The sequence below is a fragment of the Saimiri boliviensis genome, chromosome 4 (assembly GCF_048565385.1).
Source record: "Saimiri boliviensis isolate mSaiBol1 chromosome 4, mSaiBol1.pri, whole genome shotgun sequence".
In the NCBI taxonomy this organism is placed as follows: domain Eukaryota; kingdom Metazoa; phylum Chordata; class Mammalia; order Primates; family Cebidae; genus Saimiri; species Saimiri boliviensis.
The window spans coordinates 115510163-115529970 of NC_133452.1; the positions used below are offsets into that span (position 1 = coordinate 115510163).

Here is a 19808-nt window from a genome sequence, read left to right on the forward strand (position 1 = left end):
TCTTTCTAAAGATGGCAGTCTCAAGTTTGCCATGTTAACTCTTCTCTGTGTTTGTGTGTGTGTGTCTGTGTGTGTGTGTGTGTTTGTGTGTGTGTGTATGCATGTGTATGTTTAGATACACATCAGTAAATCAGGAGAGATGCCTGCTCCTTCCATTACACTGAATATTGTTCTGCAAATATTAAGCAATATAATTAAAAAAGGAAGAAATCAGACAGAATATATATTGTGAAGTAGGTAATGTTACTTAAGAATTTCACAATTTTATATTTGAAAATTATAGAAAGTCAGCTGTAGCTCTGCACAGTAGTAGTATCATAGCCACTAAGGTCTATCTGAAGCGCAATTATTGCTCATTAAAAACCTTTCCCAAAACCCTATAATGACGACTTGCAATATAATTGGCACTGGTAATTTCTGACAGTCTCTAAGGAGACTCAGTTTTTTTAAAAGAAGAAAATCAGTCCTAGAAAGTATCAAAATAATAAAACAATTTGGGAAGTTTAAAAACATACCAGAAAAATCAGAATACGTAATAAAAATCAGAAAAGATAAATGATTTAAGAATGCACTTTGAGGAAAGTGAAGGAAGTATACTCAGTGTGTGTTAATAGGTTTAGACCATATCAGGAAGAAGTGAGAAACCAGTATTACTATAGCTGAGGTAAGGGAATAGAGAATAAAAAATGAGGTTGGGGAGTTAAATTCAGGGCATAACATGCAGGGCTTTGTAAGTCATGATTGGGATTTTTATAATTCCACTCTTAAATCAATAAACAATTTCTGAAGAGTTTAAAAAGTTTTAAAATACAATAACATTTGCATTCTGAAAGCATCATTCTAGCTGCAAATATGGAAATAGTTTTGAGGTGAGCCAGATACTTAAGTTTTAGGTAGAGATTTATAAGAACAATGTCTATAATAAAGTGAAATCCAGAGAGTAGATTTGAATAGTTTAGGGTGATGGTAGCAAAGATGAAAGGAAACTAGAATAATCTAGTAATATTTAGGAAATACAACTGGTAGCACTCTCTAATTAACAGTATGAGAGGATGAGAATGAGTGAGGAGCTTCAGTGACTTCCAGGTTTCTGGATTGCACAACTGTACAGATGAAAGCATCATTTTTGTGAGGCAAAAAAAAAATGAGGACATAACTCAAATAGCCTAAATTAATAACTTGAAACCTTTTTTTCTCAAAACTATTATTTTAACATGAGCTTCAATAGCTATTTTAAGAAACTATCATTAGAGTGAACCAGCCACCAACAGAAAGGGAAAAAATTTTTGCAATCTACCCATCTGACAAAGGGCTAATATCCAGAATCTACAAAGAACTAAAACAGATTTACAAGAAAAAAAAACAAGCCCATTCAAAAGTGGGCAAAGGATATAAAAAGACACTTCAAAAGAAGACGTACATGAGGCCAAAAAACATATGAAAAAATACTCATCATCACTAGTCATTAGAGAAATGCAAATCAAAACTACATTCAGATACCATCTCACACCAGTTAGAATGGCAATCATTAAAAAACCTGGAGACAACACATGCTGGAGAGGATGTGGAGAAAAAGGAACACTTTTACACTGTTGGTGAGAGTGTAAATTAGTGCAACCGTTGTGGAAGATAGTGTGGCAATTTCTCAAGGATCTAGATATAGAAATTCCATTTGACCAAGCAATCCCATTACTGGGTATATACCCGAAGAACTGTACATCATTCTACTATAAAGACACATGCACACATATGCTCACTGAAGCCCTGTTTACAATAGCAAAGACCTGGAACCAACCCAAATGCTCATCAATGATAGAGTGGACAAAGAAAATGTGGCACATATATACCATGGAATACTATGTAGCCATAAAAAATGATGAGTTTGTGTCCTTTGTAGGGACTTGGATGAATCTGGAAAACATCATTCTCAGCAAACTGATACGAGAACAGAAAGCCAAACACCATGTGTTCTCACTCATAGGTGGGTGTTGAACAATGAGAACAGGTGGACTTAGGGAGAGGAGCATCACACACTGGGGCCAGTTGGGGGAGGTAGGGGAGAGACAGCAGGGGGTAGGGAGGGAGGGGAGGGATAACATGGGGAAAAATGCCAGATATAGTATGCACCTAAAGTAAAAAAAAAATAAAATTGTTTTAAAAAATAACTATTTTGAAACTCAGAAAACTGAGGAATGATTTTTTAAATTCTTTTATTCTCTGAAGACATGGGTTCATATCATCTGAAGAGAAGCCAAAGGGCAATAAAAAATTACCATGAGATAGAAGAACATTTTTAAGTGTACCAAAATGGTATCATGTCAAATATAAAGTTTTTATTTAATGAAATTATAAGCAGAAACCTAACTGTGCCATCCTCTGGAGAAGTACACTGGGAGTTGTTAAGGAAAGCTGATTTAAGTATCATGTGAATGTTTTACATGAATTTGTATTTCTGATTTTAAAAAATTAAAACTCATCTTGGAAAAAATAAAGTTTGTGTTTTGTTTTGTATTGTTTTTACTTGAAGTAGAAAATTGAAAGAAGTAGGAAATGTCCAACAGTAATCAAATGCAGAGGTCAAGCCAGGTACAGGCTAGAAAGTTACAAAGTATCTACCACATTTAGGAGAAGGAACGTAATCAGTGACCCCGTGGAGGTAGGATTCAGGGCTCTGAACAGCACCTAGACAGCAAGAGCTTGTGAAGTGTCACAAGATGAAGTGGAGACTCAAATATTTTGACAAATTGGCTAGCAAGTGAAATAGGAGCTAGGTGGTAGCCAAAAAAGAAAACAAAATCTAGAAATATGCTGTTACTGTTTAATTTTAACAAAAGACATATGCATGTTTAATTGCTAATGAAGTTTTGAGAGATTAAAAAATTAAAATTTTTAAAATATTAATTTAAAAATAATGTTATGAAATGTATCAAGATAAAATGTATTTTTTATGCTTGGATTTGAGATTCTAGAACAGTTTTAAAACTTTTATTAGTACTATAGGAATTTTTAAAATTTACTCTAGTAAAAAATATTTGATAGTGAGAAAAATAAGGATAGTCAGCTTCATTTTACAAAAGAAAAAAAAAAAAGAAGGCCGGGTGCGGTGGCTCAAGCCTGTAATCCCAGCACTTTGGGAGGCCGAGGCGGGTGGATCACGAGGTCAAAAGATCGAGACCATCCTGGTCAACATGGTGAAACCCCATCTCTACAAAAAAAAATAACAAAAAATTAGCTGGACATGGTGGCGTGTGCCTGTAATCCCAGCTACTCAGGAGGCTGAGGCAGGAGAATTGCCTGAACCCAGGAGGCGGAGGTTGCAGTGAGCCGAGATCGCGCCATTGCACTCCAGCCTGGGTAACAAGAGTGAAACTCCGTCTCAAAAAATAAGAATGCTGGTCTCCAGGATTCTATCCCCTGCATATGAGTGGAGTGGCCAGAATCTAAGTAATTTGTACAACTCTCTGTCCTGACTGCTCTTTTCCACCCAGAAGCAAGATAGCTGTAAGAATGTCATTCTACTTTGGGCAGTATGGCCATTTTCATGACATTGATTCCTCTTAACCATGAGCACGGAATGTTTTCCATCTGTTTGTGTCCTCCTTGAGCAGTGGTTTGTAGTTCTCATTGAAGAGGTCTTTTGCATCCTTTGTTAGTTGTATTCCTAGGTATTTTATTCTCTTTGTAGCAATTGTGAATGAGAGTTCACTATTGATTTGACTGTCTGTTAGTCTGTTATTGGTGTATAGGAATGCTTGTGATTTCTGCACATTGATTTTGTATCCTGAATCTTTGCTGAGGTTGCTTATCAGTTTAAGATATTCCGCTGAGATGATGGGGTCTTCTAAATAAACAATCATGTCATCTGCAAATAGATAATTTGACTTCCTCTTTTCCTAATTGAATATTCTTTATTTCTTTTTCTTGCCTGATTGCTCTGGCTAGAACTTCCAATATTATATTGAATAGGAGTGGTGAGAGAGGGCATCCTTGCCTAGTGTCAGATTTCAAAGGGAATACTCACAGTTTTTGCTCATTCAGTATATTGGCTGTGGGTTTGTCATAAATAGTTTTTATTACATTGAGATATGTTCCATTGATACTTAGTTTATTGAGAGTTTTTAGCATAAAGGGCTGTAGAATTTTGTCAAAGGCCTTCTCCAGATCTATTAAGACAATCACATGGTTTTTTTCTTTGGTTCTGTTTATGTGGTGTATTATGTTTACAGACTTGCGTATGTTGAACCAGCCTTGTATCCCAGGATGAACAGTAACTTATAGATTCAATGCTATTTCCATCAAGCTATCATTGACATTCTTCACAAAACTGGAAAAAAAGACGTTAAACTTCATATAAAACCAAGAGAGCCCACATAGCAAAGGCAATCCTAAGCACAAAGAACAAAGCTGGAGGTATCACGTTACCTGACTTCAAACTATACTACAAGGCTATGGTAATCAAAACAGCATGGTACTGGTATCAAAACAGAGATATAAACCAATGAAACAGAACAGAGACCTCAGAGACAATGTCACACATCTGTAACCATGTGATCTTTGACAAACCTGACAAAAACAAGCAATGGGGAAAGGATTCCTGTTTAATAAATGGTGTTGGGATAAGTGACTAGCCATGTGCAGAAAGCAGAAACTAGACCCCTTCCTGACATCTTTCACTAAAATTAACTCCAGTTGTATTAAAGATTTAAACATAAGACCTAACACCATAAAAACCCTAGAAGAAAACCTAGGCAAACCATTCAGGACATAGGCATAGGCAAGGACTTCATGACTAAAATACCAAAACCATTGGCAACAAAAGCCAAAATAGACAAATGGGATCTAATTAAATTCCAGAGCTTATGTACAGCAAAAGAAACAATCATTAGAGTAAACCAACAACCAAAAGAATGGGAAAAATTTTTTGCAATCTACCCATCTGACAAAGGGTTAATATCCAGAACCTACAAAGAACTAAAACAAATTTACAAGAAAAAAACAAACAAACCTATTCAAAAGTGGACAAAGGATACAAACAGACACTTTTCAAAAGAAGACATATATGAGGTCAATAAACATATAAAAAAATGCTCATCATGACTGATCATTAGATTAATGCAAATCAAAACCACATTGAGATAGCATCTCATGCCAGTTAGAATGGCGATCATTAATAAATCATACAGAGACAACGGATGCTAGAGAGGATGTGGAGAAATAGGAAGACTTTTACACTGTTGGTGGGAATATAAATTAGTTCAACCATTGTGGAAGAAAGTGTGGCGATTCCTCAAGGATCTAGAAATAGAAATACCAATTGACAGAGCAATCTCTTTACTGGGTATATACCCAAAAGATTATACATCATTCTATTATAAAGATACATGGACATGTATGTTCATTGTGGCACTGTTTACAACAGCAATGACCTGAAACCAACTCAAATGCCCATTAATGACAGACTGAACAAGGAAAATGTGGCACATATACACCATGGAATACTATGCAGCCATAAAAAAATGATGAGTTCATATCTTTTGTAGGGACATGGATGAATCTGTAAACCATCGTTCTCAGCAAACTGACACAAGAACAGAAAATCAAACACCACATGTTTTCACTCATAGGCGGGTGTTGAACACTGAGAACACATGGACATAGGGAGGGGAGTATCACACACTTGAGTCTGTGGAATACTATGCAGCCATAAAAAATGATGAGTTTATATCCTTTGTAGGGACATGGATGAATCTGTAAACCATCATTCTCAGCAAACTGACACAAAAACAGAAAATCAAACACCACATGTTTTCACTCATAGGCGGGTGTTGAACAATGAGAACACATGGACATAGGGAGGGGAGTATCACACACTTGAGTCTGTTGGTGGGGAAAAGGAGAGGGACAGTGCCGGGTGAAGAGGTTGGGGAGGGATAACATGGGGAGAAATGCCAGATATAGGTGACGGGGGGATGGAGGCAGCAAACCACATTGCCATGTATGCACCTATGCAACAACACTGCATGATCTGTACATGCACCCCAGAACCTAAAGTACAATTTAAAAAAAAAAGTATTTCATTCTACTTGATGCTAGAGAGCTAAAAGTTTATAAAATAATGTTTAAATGGAAAAAAATCTTAAAAATTATAATGAAGACATCAAGGTCATCCTAACTAAAGGTAGTAGACACATTTCATCCTGTACCTCTCACCTAATAACACCTAGAAACCAAGGACAAAATACATAAAACAAACATAAGAAGATTCTGAAATGTGAAGAAATAAAGGCATCCTTCTTAGAGATGTTATACTCAAGGAATAGCCTGGTAAGATGTTTTCTGCCTCTGAACTATCCTAGCCTGGACATTAGAAAATTTCACCACAATCTGGAAAGAAGGGTAAGTGCAAACCCCAAAAAACAAACTAACAAAACCAACCAACCAACAAAACAAAACAAAATAAGTCTATTTGCTTTAGCCAAATGAGCTAGAAGGGAGTGCCTATGCAGGGCATAACCTTTTGGGCAACACTAGAAACAATTCAGAAAAAAAAAAAAAAACTGCCTTTCCCCACCCTGTCATTTGCATCAGCTGACACCAGAGTATGTCAGCAGATGTTACCACCACAACCCGGTAGCAACTAAATGGTGCTCCCTCCTGGATGGTAGGTGTCTGTGGAGGCTTTGTGTGTGAAAGGGGCCTGACTGCCATCCCAGTCTGGTATTAATTAGTAACATAATCTAATACAATAAAAAGTATAACTTGTCATGCCACGAACCAGAAAACTGTCAAATTTAATGAGAAAAACCAATCAACAGACACAACATCAACATGACACAGATATTGGAAGGATCTGACCAGATTTTAAAGCATCTATAATTTTTTAATGCCTCAAAGAGCAACTATGAATCCTCTTGAAATGAACAAAAACATAAACATTCTCACCAAAAATTAAAAAACTAAAAATAGAGCATATAAAAAAGAGCCAAATGGAAATTTAAGAACAGAAAATACAACAACAGCAACAACAAAATTTTTCACTTTCAATATTGGTGGAATAGCTGATGTTGACCAATATTCCCATAATGAACCATTAGAAAAGTTAGACTAAAGCACAAAAACATCTGTTTTAAGGAATGAATGAGAGACCAGAGGAGATAGGACATTGAGACACATAATTTCAGAGAGAAGAGAAATTCATTTAAGTGAACATCATACTCTGTAGCATTTTTTCACTTGAGACATTTGCTGTTTTTTAAGCTGGAAAAAAAAAAAAGAAAGAAAAGGAAAGGAAAGAAAAGCAGAAAGAGCTAGCCAAAAGAAACCTGAGATAAGATTTTGGTGAGGTTGGGGAGGCAAAAATTGGAGTTCAGGGATATTCATGCAGGTTGGACTTGCAGAAAACTAATCCAGAGAGAAACAAAACACGGGGAAGCCCAATACCCTGCCTCATGTTTCCCATTAAAGAATGTGCTATCTCCTAAGCAGCACAGAAGCTCAAGGAAAAGATGTCAGGGACAAAGCAGTGTCCAGTTGTCTGGAAAGATGAGCAGAGGTCTTTGAAAAATCATAAAGACAGAAAAAAAAATGGAGTTCTCTAAGGAAGAGGCCTGATAAACATCTAAGATTTCCAGGAAAAAGTCAGAGAGAACAGCATCATAGGAGTGAAAGTAAGTTAGAAATAGAGTGGATCTCACAAAACTGAATTAATTCCAGTCCAGCTTCCTGTACTTTTAACTGCCTGCTTGCACTCTTCAGAGTAGCAAAATAAATTATCTCTGGAAGAGTAAAACAGCAGCCAATGCTTCAAAATATCTCTACTATTTTTTATTGTTCAATCTTCTATAATGCACTTTTAGGAATGTCAAGAAATAAGATTATCAAAGCCAAAAGAAAAAAATCTATGTGGTGATCTATTTTTCATCAATGTTAGGTGATTAAAATATTGAAGTTTTCAGACAAGGACTTTAAAATAACTAATTCAATGCTCAGGAAAATAAATGAAAAGATGGAAAATTTCACCACAACATTGGACTCTACTAAAAAGTGAAATAAAATCTATAAAAATTATTAAAATGTAATCAAATGCAAAGGGCAACAACTAATTTATACAAACAAAATTATAGATTAGATGCAGCAGAATAAAATAATAGCAAACTGCAAGACCAGTCAATAGAATGTGTCCAGATTAAACCGAAGTAAAAAATATTTAAAAATGTTTAAAAACCAGTTTGAGAAAAATGTGAGACATAGTGAAAAGTTCTAGTATATGTACTATAATTATAGTCCCAGAATTACAGACAATAGAGAATTGTCAGAAGCAATGTATAATGAGAAAATGACCAAACATTTTCCAAAATGATGAAAGATATTATGCTACAGATTCCAAAATCTACAAATCTGTAGAAGAATAAATTTCTAAAAAAAGAAAATCACACAGAGGTGCCTCATAGTTGAACTTCTGAAAGTCAAAACAAAAACAAAAACAACACCATTTATAGCAGGCAAAGAAAAATGGAATATTACCTTCAAATGAACAATGATACTGCTAAAAATCAACTTCTCAGAAGAAATTATATAAAACAGAAGAAAAGAAAATTATGCTAAAGAGATTAAAGACAATAACTTTAAAATTCTGTATCACTAAAAAGTTTTTTTTTAATTTGTATAATTTTGTAGGCTACAAATATCATTTTGTTACATGGATAGATTGTATAGTTAGTGGTGAAGTCAGGGCTTTTAGGGTATCCATCACTTGAATAATGTGCATTGTACCCGTTAATACCCATTAAGTAGTTTCTCATCATGCACCCTCCCACATCTTGCAACCTTCAAAGTATCCATTATCTTATCATTCCACACTCTGCATCCATGTGTACACATTGTTTAGCTCCCACTTATAAGTTAGAATATGCAGTATTTATCTTTCTGTGTCTGAGTTGTTTCATTTAAGATAATGACCTCCAGTTCCAACCATGGTGCTGCAAAAGGAATTAATTCATGTCTTGTGGTTGCATTGTATCCCATTACACATATATACCACATTCCTCTTATCTAGTCATCCACTGATGGATACTTACTTTGATTCCATATCTTTTCTATGGTGAATAGCACCATGATAAACATATAAATGCAGGTGTCCTTGTGATATAATAATTTATTTCCCTTTGGGACAGATACCCAGTAGTGGTATTGCTAGATCAAATTTTAGTTCTATGTTTAGTTCTTTGAGAAATCTCCATACTGTTTTCCATAGAGGTTATACTGATTTATATTCCCATTCATAGTGTATTAGCCTTTCTTTTCTCCACATCCTCTCCAACATCTGTTATTTTTTGACTTTATACTAATAGCCAATCTGACAGATGTAAAATATTTCATTGTGGTTTTAATTTGTATTTCTCTGATTAGTGATGTTGAGCATTCTTCATATGCTCATTGGCCATTTGTATGTCTTCTTTTGAAAATTTTTTTTTATGTCCTTTCCCTATTTTTATGGGTTTTTTTTTTTTAGTTGTTTGAATCCTTCATAAATTCTGGATATTAGCCCCCTGTTGGGTGCATAGTTTGCTATTTCTCTGTGTGTGTGTCTCTCTCTCAAGATACTGGCATCTTGATCTTGGATTTTCCAGCCTCCAGAACTATGAGAAATAAATTTCTATTTATTACAAATTACCTAACCTGTGATATTCTGTTAGAGTAACACAAAATGGACTAAGAAAACAATTGGTATAGAAGAAAGGCTGTTGCTATTCATCAAGACAATGGGAAAATAAGCCAGCAAGCATTTCAGAGATGTTTGAGGCTGTACCTCCAATATCGGGCCAGAGTAAGGCCTTGGGGGCAAGGTTTTTAGAGAGGCAACCTTGAGACCTCAGTATTTGTTGCCTTGTGTCACCTCATGTTCCTTCTCTGCTCCAGACATTCTGGCCCAGCACCCCTCAGTAACCCCAGCCATGACTTAAGTGGGCCTAGGTGTAGCTTGGGCTGCTACTCTGGAGGGTGTTAGCAGTAAACCTTGGCAGCATCCACATAGTGCTAATTCTACAGGCCTGCAAAGTGCGTGGGCTATTGGGCCATGGCAGCCACCTGGATTTTAATGACTGTATCAAGCAGCCTGGGGGCTTAGGCAAAATCATGCTGCAGGAGTGGTGGCACCACAGAGTTCCCACTAGGGCAATTCCCAGCAGAGCTGTAAGGTTGAAGCCACTTTAGAGAGTTTCCATTAGGCTTAGTGAAGTGGTGGGGATGGGACCACTCCTGAGACCACAGAACTGTAAAGCTACCAGCTTGAAATTCCAGTATGAGAGAGCTGCAGGCATGAGACTCAAACCCATAAGAGCTGCTCCATGGACTGAGCCCAGAAAAGCCATGGGGGCAGGGCTATCCAAATCCTTGGGGACCAGACCCTTGCTCCAATGTGTCCAGAGTTAACACAAAGAGTTAAAGATTATTCTGGAGTCTTAAGATTTAATGTCATTTGTCCTGTTGGTTTTAGGACTTACTTGGAACCAGTTATTCCTTTCTGTTCATTTATTTATCACTTTTGAAATGGGAATGTCTAGCCTGTCCCACCATTGTATTTTAGAAGTGGATCCATTTTGTTTTCAGTCTCACAAATAGAGGAGAACTTGGCTCAGAATAAATCACATTTTGAGTCTCATTTATATCTGATTTTAGATGAGACTTTGTACTTTTGAGTTCATGCTAGAATGACTTAAGACTTTGGGGGCTATTGAAATAGAATGAATGTAGTTTGCACATGAGAAGGACATGAATTGGGGGACCAGAGGAAGATGATATGATATGAATATGTTCTCCGAAGTTTTTCTGTTGAAAACTTGATCCCCAATGTGAAGACGTTGGAAGATAGAACCCGGATGGATAGCTTAATGCTGTTTTTTTCAGGAATGGGTTTGTCACCCTGGGAGGGAGGATAATAAGTTCAGTCTCTCTCTTTCTCTCTCATTCTCTCACTCCCCCCCTTTCTCACTCCCTCTCTCTCTTCCCCTCTCCCTTTCTCATTTCCTCTCTCCTCTTCTCCCTTTCCCGCTTCCTCTTTTCCTCTCTCTTTGCTCTTCTACCACGGGATTACACAGCAAGAAGGCCCTCATCAGATGCTGGCACCTTGGTCTTAGACTTTCCAGCCTCCAGAACTGTAAGAAATAAATTTCTATTTGTTATAAATTACTCAGTCTGTAGTATTCTGTTATAGCAGCACTAAAAAGACTACGACAGTACCTAAAGGAATTAAAAATCAGTATATTAATGCTCATTGCACCATTATTCACAGTAGCCAAAACAGAGACACAACCTAAGTGTCCATCAATAAATAAATAAATAAAAACTGGCATATATACATAATGGATTATTAATACTGCCATTTGGGACAACATGGATGAAACTGGAAAATATTATGTTAAGTGACATAAGCAAGGCACAGAAAGACAAATATCACATGATCTCACTTATATTTGGAACCTAAATAAGCTGAATTCATAGAAGTAGAGAATAGAATAGTGGTTACCAGGTCCTGGGGAGAAAGTTAGATGAAGAGAACAGAGATGTTGGTCAAAGGTTACAAAGTTTCAGTTACACAGAAGGAATAAATTTTAGTGATCTTTTGTACAGAATAAATATAGTTGATAATAATGTTTCAAAACTGCTAAAAGAGTAGATTATAAACGTTCTGACCAAACCAAAAAACATAAGTGAGGTAATAAATACTTTAGTTTATGTAATCATTCTACAATGTAAATATATCAAAACTTCACATTCCATATGATGCATGACTACATACATATTTTATGTATATATATAATTTATCCCATAAATATATACAATTATTTGTTAATTAAAAATAAAGTAAAATTTAAAAATATAAATTTAAAAATCATAAATGAAAGGAGAGAAAATAGGGAAATCCAAAATTACAGCTGGAAGATTTAACACATCATTCTTGGTAACTAATAGAAGAGGTAAATACAAAAGTGATAAAGAGACAGATGACTTGAATATCAAATGTGACAAACTTGTCTTGAGATATTTAGAATACTGCCTTGATACTTGCATTTTTCTCAAGCACACTTGGTATATTTACCAAAACTGATTGTTTGAACCACAGAACAAGTTTCCAAAATTGTCAAAGAATTGACATCGTATACAGTATGCCTGCTATTGCCATTTTTATTCAACATTATATTTGAAGTATTGATCAGTGTAATAAAGTTAGAAAAAAAGTTTAAATTCTAAAAATTGAGAAAAAGTCTTTATTATTCTTAATTTTGTATATATAGAAAAATTCAAAAGAATCTACAAATCATTAAAATAAATAAGTGAATTTAGCAACGTGACTAGATACAAAAATCATTTGTATCTCTATGTATGAGCAAAATTTAGAAAATAAAATTAAATGAAATAATGTGAACATACAAAATTGATAAGAGAAAAAAGAGATAAAACTAAAATCTTAAAGATACTGAGTAAAATTGGTAAAATATGATCTGACAACAAAAGCTGTATACAAAGAAAAAAATGAAAATACTGAACTGTATCTTTAATAGAATTAATATATTAGTGAAACAAAGAAAAAGCAAATGATAGAAAAACAGTTTAATTCTGCTAAGGATATATTTTTATATTCTTTTATCCTCTATTGTCTTCTTGTTTTCTTCTACTTTATTTTACTTTATAGCGGTTATTCCGATTCTGCATTTAACTATTTTTTTCTTTTAATCTCTCAGTTTAAACTTTTAAAGTTTTCTATTTCATCTTAAAATGTATGGACACATTTTATCCCACAACAATATATTTGTATTTTATAATAAACTTCCATATTTATTCTATAAACAAATAAATTTGGAATTTAATCAGTTTGACACTCCCACCTCAAAGTTAAGTTGATGTTGTACTATATTTCCTCTGAAACCTCAAAAGCTCAGAAGGTATGTACCTCAGTTTGCAGAACCTAACCTTCTACTTTCCTCCAAAATGAAAGCTAGTTGGGAAATGTGTAAGGCAAAAAAATAACAGTGTTTGCTAAAAGTCTGATGCTAATAGTCAAGTTGAGGAATCCTTTACCTGAATACTTTCTCCAGAAAAGTGATGTGCTTGCAAACAATCTCTAAATACAATAAAGAACACCAAGTACCAAAAGTGAGGATGCTACTGGGCACAGGTTAATACTATTATATCAGAATATTATCTGGGACTCATGAGGAAGAAAGGGAAGTCTCCAAGCTTTCACCTTTTTCCAGCACTGATCATTCCATGTGTGTTTTTACGCCTTCATTTGTTGTCCCTTTGATAAAGACTTCTGAACTCACCTACTCTTTTACTCTAGATGCTTCTTCCCTTTCTCTGACTCTCCACATCTTCCACAATATTTTGCCACACTGTTAATGCTGTTATGTTGTTGTTTGTGTTTTCAGAAGGCTTGAACTACAGCAAATTTTGTGCCCCTCACAATACAACCAAAGAGACAAGCACGTAGTCATCTTTGATCACACAATTAGGCCAGTCAAGTAGATGACAAACTAAGGGGAGTAAGTTGGGCAAACCAATGTATTCCAGAATACACAAAGGCGAAACAGGTTCTTTACCTAAGGAATAAAGAAAAGCAGAATCACTCAGTGAGACTGTGAGACATACCACACTCTTTTGTGTAGGTTGGTGTCACCTACTTCTATAATCAACCTGTTTCTTTATTTATCCTCTGTGTAGCCTACATGGAGAAACACAAAAATATTACTGTTAAAACTGCTACATATTGGAGCAATTTACTGGTAAAAAATATGAAAATAAAAAATGCGTGATTATGAAAAGTTTTATTTCTTATTTTGTAATGTATTTTCTTACAAGATCACTAAAAGTCACTTAGAAAGGCATTTCTATTTTTTTAAGCTTTTCTTAGAAGTAATTGTACCATGGTCTATTGTTTAATACAGGAAATGAAAGTTTTCATTGTGAAAACAAGCTTGATGTTCTGCAACTCACAGGCCATCACAGAGTGTTCTAGAAAGTGTCATTTCCTTTTTAAGCCTTTTTTTGGATCGTTAATCAATTTCCTCTATCTTATATATCACATAAATATAATATTGGCCAAAGAACATACACAGAGAAAGAACAGATATCTGCATAAAATTCATTTCCATGTTCCAATGTATGCACCTCCTAAAAGCAAATAAAGGCAGCCCAGAACACCTAATTTTGTGAATTTTTAAAGTTTTTATTTTTAATTTAGTCATTATTTGAAAAAGAAGCTCAAATGCCCAAAGACAATTAATCCTAACAAGTAATAACTACATCATCAACAATCTTTAATGCAATATTTAATCTCCCTTTCAGTGTTAAGTAGAAATAAATAATTTTTTTAAAAAAAGGAAACTAATACTTGAGTCAATTTGCATGTAACAATTGTAGAATACAAAATACAAAGAACTAAAGTAACTTTAGAACAATCCCCAAGACAAATAAATTTACATTAAATACAGAAATTTGACTGTATTAGGAAACTGATCATTTCTATACTCCCAAAGTTTGCTATATACTGGAGATGCTGGTAGGCTCCCTTCACCAGAGGGCAATGATGACCAAAAGCCTTAGTAATCTTTGACATTTCCCTCTCCTAACTCCCAAACATCTATGTCAATGATTTCAAATTGTATTTATTGTTTAAATTTTTGCTGTTCTTAGTTGTACTTTCTATCCAAAGATACAGACTTAAGACCACTTCACCCACTTCAGACCTATATTCCTGGAAAGAGCAAGTCTCAGATAACAACGATTGCAAAAATTCAAATGTATCATAACTATGATTTTTTTCTTGAACAACTGAATCCTACAATTTAATTAACTTGAACTGCCATGATTAATAATCTTTGACTACACTAACTAGTACTCATCTTTCCTTTACATTCCCTTTTCAACAAAATTGAAAAAGTATGTATGTGTTACTAGACCAAAAGCAAGGAACAGTAGCCATTAGTTTTTAAAATTTACTTTATTGAACTATCCTATAGCTCTTTTTTATATTTCACAAAGCATGTATTATCGCTGAGACATTCCTTAATATCTGACACAGTAGTTTTTGGGTGGAGCCGAGGGATATTTATTCAACAAGTTTTTCAAGTGATTCTGATATCTAACAAAGTTTAAGAACAATTAAAGTAGTCAGAATGGCTACATGTACAATTTTTGTGGTTTTTTTTTTTAGCTTTTTATTATAAATTTGTTAATTTGTGGGGACAAGTACAGATTTTTAAATATGCACATATTGCATAGTGGTGAAGTCTAGGCATTTAGTGCACCTATCACCAGCATAGTGAACATTGTATCCAACAGATAATTTTTTAACACTCATCCCCCTTTCACTCTCCAACAATTTGTAGTCTCCAATAGAAATTTGAGCTGTTTTGAAATATGCAACTTCATGAAGAGAAGCAACATATGGTTGTGTGTGTTTGTGAATCCAAACTTTGAAACTACCAGATCACAGCAGTAGTTTTAGGATACAGAAATTGCCTGTCTATGGTATTTTCGGTATTCTTTTCTTTTTTCTTTTTAATTTCCTAATTTCTTTTTTTTACTATTATACTTTAAGTTCTGGAGTACATGTACAGAACATGCAGGTTTGTTACATATGTGTACACATGCCATGATCGTTTGCTGCATCCATCCCCTCATCATCTACATTAGGTATTTATCCTAACGTTAGCCCTCCCCAATCCCCCCCACCCCCTACTATCCCTCACCTAGCCCCCTAAACCCCTGACAGGCCCCAGTTTATGATGTTCCCCTCCCTGTGTCCATGTATTCTCATTGTTCAACACCCACTTATGAGTGAGAATATGTGGTGTTTGGTTTTCTGTTCATATGTCAGTTTGCTGAGAACGACAGTTTCTAGCTTCATCCATGTCCCCACAAAGGACATGAACTCATCCTTTTTTATGGCTGCATAGTATTCCATGGTGCATATGTGCCACATTTTCTTTATCCAGGATAACACTGATGGGCATTCGTGTTGATTCCAAGTCTTCACTATTGTAAATAGTGCTGCAATAAATATACATGTGCATGTGACTTTATAAATGAATGTATTATAATCCTTTGGGTATATTCCCAGTAATGTGATTGCTGGGTCAAATGATATTTCTAGTTCTAGATCCTTAAGGAATCACCACACTCTCTTCCACAATGGTTGAACTAATTTACACTCCCACCAAAGGTGTAAAAGTGTTCCTGTTTCTCCACATCCTCTCCAGCATCTGTTGTCTCCAGATTTTTTAATGATCACCACTCTAACTGGTGTGAGATGGTATTTCAATGTGGTTTTGAACTGCATTTCTCCAATGACCAGTGATAATAAGCTTTTCTTCATATCTTTGTTGGCTGCGTAAATGTCTTCTTTTGCAAAATATCTTTTCCTATCCTTCACCCACTTTTTGATGAAGTTGTTTTTTTTCTTGTAAATTTGTTTAAGTTCTTTGTAGATTCTGGTTATTAGCCCTTTGTCAGAAGGGTAGATTGCAAAAATTTTTTCTCATTCTGTTGGTTGCTGGTTCACTCTAATGATAGTTTTTTGGCTGTGCAGAAACTCTTAATTAGATTCCATTTGTCTATTTTGCCTTTTGTTTCCATTGCTTTTGGTGTTTTAGTCATGAAGTCTTTGCCTATGCCTATGTCCTGAATGATATTGCCTAAGTTTTCTTCTAGTGTTTTTACAGTTTTATATCTTATGTTTAAATCTTTAATCCATCTGGAGTTAATTTTTGTATAAGGTTTAAGGAAGGGATCCAGTTTCAGCTTTCTGCATAAGGCTAGCCAGTTTTTCCCACATCATTTATTAAATAGAGAATCCTTTCCCCATTGCTTGTTTTTGCCAGGTTTATCAAAGATCTGATGGTTGAAGATGTGTAGCAATGCCTCCAAGGCCTCTGTTCTGTTCCATTGGTCTATATCTCTGTTTTGGTACCAGTATCATGCTGTTTTGATTACTGTAGCTTTGTAGTGTAGTTCAAAGTCAGGTAGTGTGATGCCTCTAGCTTTATTCTTTTTGCTAAGATTGTCTTGGCTGTGCAGGCTCTCTTTTGGTTTCATACAAAGTTTAAGGTGGTTTTTTTCCAATTTGGTGAATAATGTCAGTGGTAACTTGACGGGGATTGCACTGAATCTATAACTTACTTTGGGCAGTATGGCCATTTTCACAGTATTGTTTCTTCCTAACCATGAGCACAGAATTGGCTTCATCCTTGGGATGCAAGGCTGGTTCAACAAACATAAATCTATAAACATAATCCATCACATAAACAGAACCAAAGACAAAATCACATTATTATCTCAATAGACGCAGAAAAGGCCTTCAACAAAATTCAACAGCCCTTTATGCTAAAAACTCTCAATAAACTAAGTATCGATGGAATGTATCTCAAAATAATAAAAGCTATTTATGACAAACCCACAGCCAGTATCATTCTGAATGGGCAAAAGCTGGAAGCATTACCCTTTGAAAACTGACACAAGACAAGGATGCCCTCTCTCACCACTCCTATTCAACATAGTATTGGAAATTCTGGCCACAGCAATCAGGCAAGAAAAAGAAATAAAGGGTATTCAATTAGGGAAAGAGGAAGTCAAATAGTCTCTATTTGCAGATGACATGATTGTATGTTTAGAAGACCCCATCATCTCAGCCCAAAATCCTCTTAAGCTGATAAGCAACTTCAGCAAAGTTTCAGGATACAAAATCACTGTGCAGAAATCATAAGCATTCCTATCCACCAATAACAGACTAACAAAGAGCCAAATCTAGAGCAAACTGCCATTCACAATTGTTACAAAGAGAATAAAATACCTAGGAATACAAATAACAAGGGATGTGAAAGACCTCTTCAAGGAGAACTACAAACCACTGCTCGAAGAAATAGGAATTTTTAAAACATCAATTTTGGACGAATATGGTATTTTTCCTTAATAGGAATCTTCTACATAGTTTTTCCTTTTAGCAGTAACTTTAAATGAAAGTTACTACTTGAGACCTCTCACTTGATCCATAGAAAGAACAAAAGGGAACTCCATCAAAACTCTCTTATGTCCTAATATTTTATTTTTGCTTGTAACAGCATGTCAAGCAATGCAGAGCTACAAATATCTTTGGGGTAAAACTTGGATAAAATATTCACTGTTTTTTTTCTTTTGAGTATTTTCAACAATATCATTTTTTATAATAGAGCAACTACTATCATTCAGAAAGACACTTAATACCATCTGTGGGAACTCACTCTGAGCCCTTAAAGCTTGAGATTGATCTTTCTTCATGCCTACTTCTCTGGTCCCAGAAACACTGATCCATAGAAAACAATCTGTCATCCCAAATATAGTAGTAAAATTTCCTTGTGAGATTTTAAATCCAAGGTATATCTGTATTTATCATTTATGTGTGAAAAAATATAAGAGAAATAAAACTTTATCCATTATATTAACTCATTTCTGTCCTCTCATTTTGAAGCATTGGCTGGATTCTTAATTCTCTGTTGTTTGAAGATACAACAGCTCTCTTTCATGAGCAGAAATTCATTTAGATAAAAACCTCCAATCATGTGATCCAAATGTCCAGGTGCTATACCAACTTGGTGTGCCCTCATCTGTCAACCTTAATCACTCACTGTTTCATATCATAGGCTCCCAGCATCCTTCTTTTAAATTCTTCTTTACAGATTATTTTCAGAAATACTTGTCACTAAAAATTACCTTTGTTTACTGAGTAGTTAATGTCTCTTTTTAATAATGTTATTGTTGAATACCTGTTTTTCATCATTTAATGACTTAGTCTTACCCTACGAACTTGAAAGTCACAGAATCTAAAGTCTCAGAATCTTTAGACACTGTTTGCATAAAAAATCTATAAAATATGAGAAAATTGACTTGTGTTCTATTCATGTAAGTTTTGCTGTTATTCATTTGTTTTGCCATTGTTTCATTCACAAGAATATATGAATTAGATTAGTATTTGCTTAATAGGATAACCTGTCCTAGAGATAATTAGAATACTTCCAGTCCAGCTATTCAAGTTCATTTTTTTTTCACCCAATAACAAGAGACACCTATCTGAATGCAAATATATTCATGACACGTTCTTTAATGATTCCTCCCCACTGTGAATCTCCAGCATAAAGTTGGAACTCCTTGGCATGATGACATACAAGACCTTTTATATTTTGGTCATATTTTCTTCACCCCTTATTTTGTAATTGTGCTTCTGCAAGACATATCCTTGATTAAAGTTGAATCACACACAAACAATACTCACACACATATGTCTTGCATCTCTAACTACACTCCACACTTATGTTAGTCTTACTGTCTGAAATGCTTCCTCAACCTATAACTGAGCTCAGGTAAACAAACCTCTAAGAAAATCTTTCATAATCGCAACCCCAGAATGAATTGTATAACTCATCTTGGTGCCCCATAGCACTGTGTCTATTTTCTATCAATGCATTTGATGTTATTGCGCTTCATTATCTATTAATACACCTTCTTGCCTGCTATTAGTGAACTCCCTGAGAACAGGGATTCCATCTTATTTATCTCTTAGTCTTCTGGTTGGTATCAACGGATGCTCATAAATGTTTGTAGAATAGATGAAAGAATTAATGTATAAATAAATAAACTCAGTTAATGTTGTAGCCTAGAGAAAGAAACATGTTTAAATAGAAATAGGTTCCTCTGTTGGCAAATAGACACAAAAGTTTGGTATTCAAAGTATTTAAAGGCAAGATTTGTTTCATAAAACTCTATGTACTATTCTTTTC

The 19808-nt window shown here is 34.9% G+C and overlaps 1 non-coding gene across 1 annotated transcript; it reads left to right on the top strand.

Moving 5' to 3' along the window:
* The first annotated feature begins 295 nt into the window (after positions 1–295).
* LOC120363366 (U4 spliceosomal RNA) lies at positions 296–436 on the top strand. Its single transcript, XR_005578928.1, has one exon. It is a non-coding gene; the product is annotated as a U4 spliceosomal RNA (small nuclear RNA).
* Positions 437–19808: the final 19372 nt, after the last annotated feature.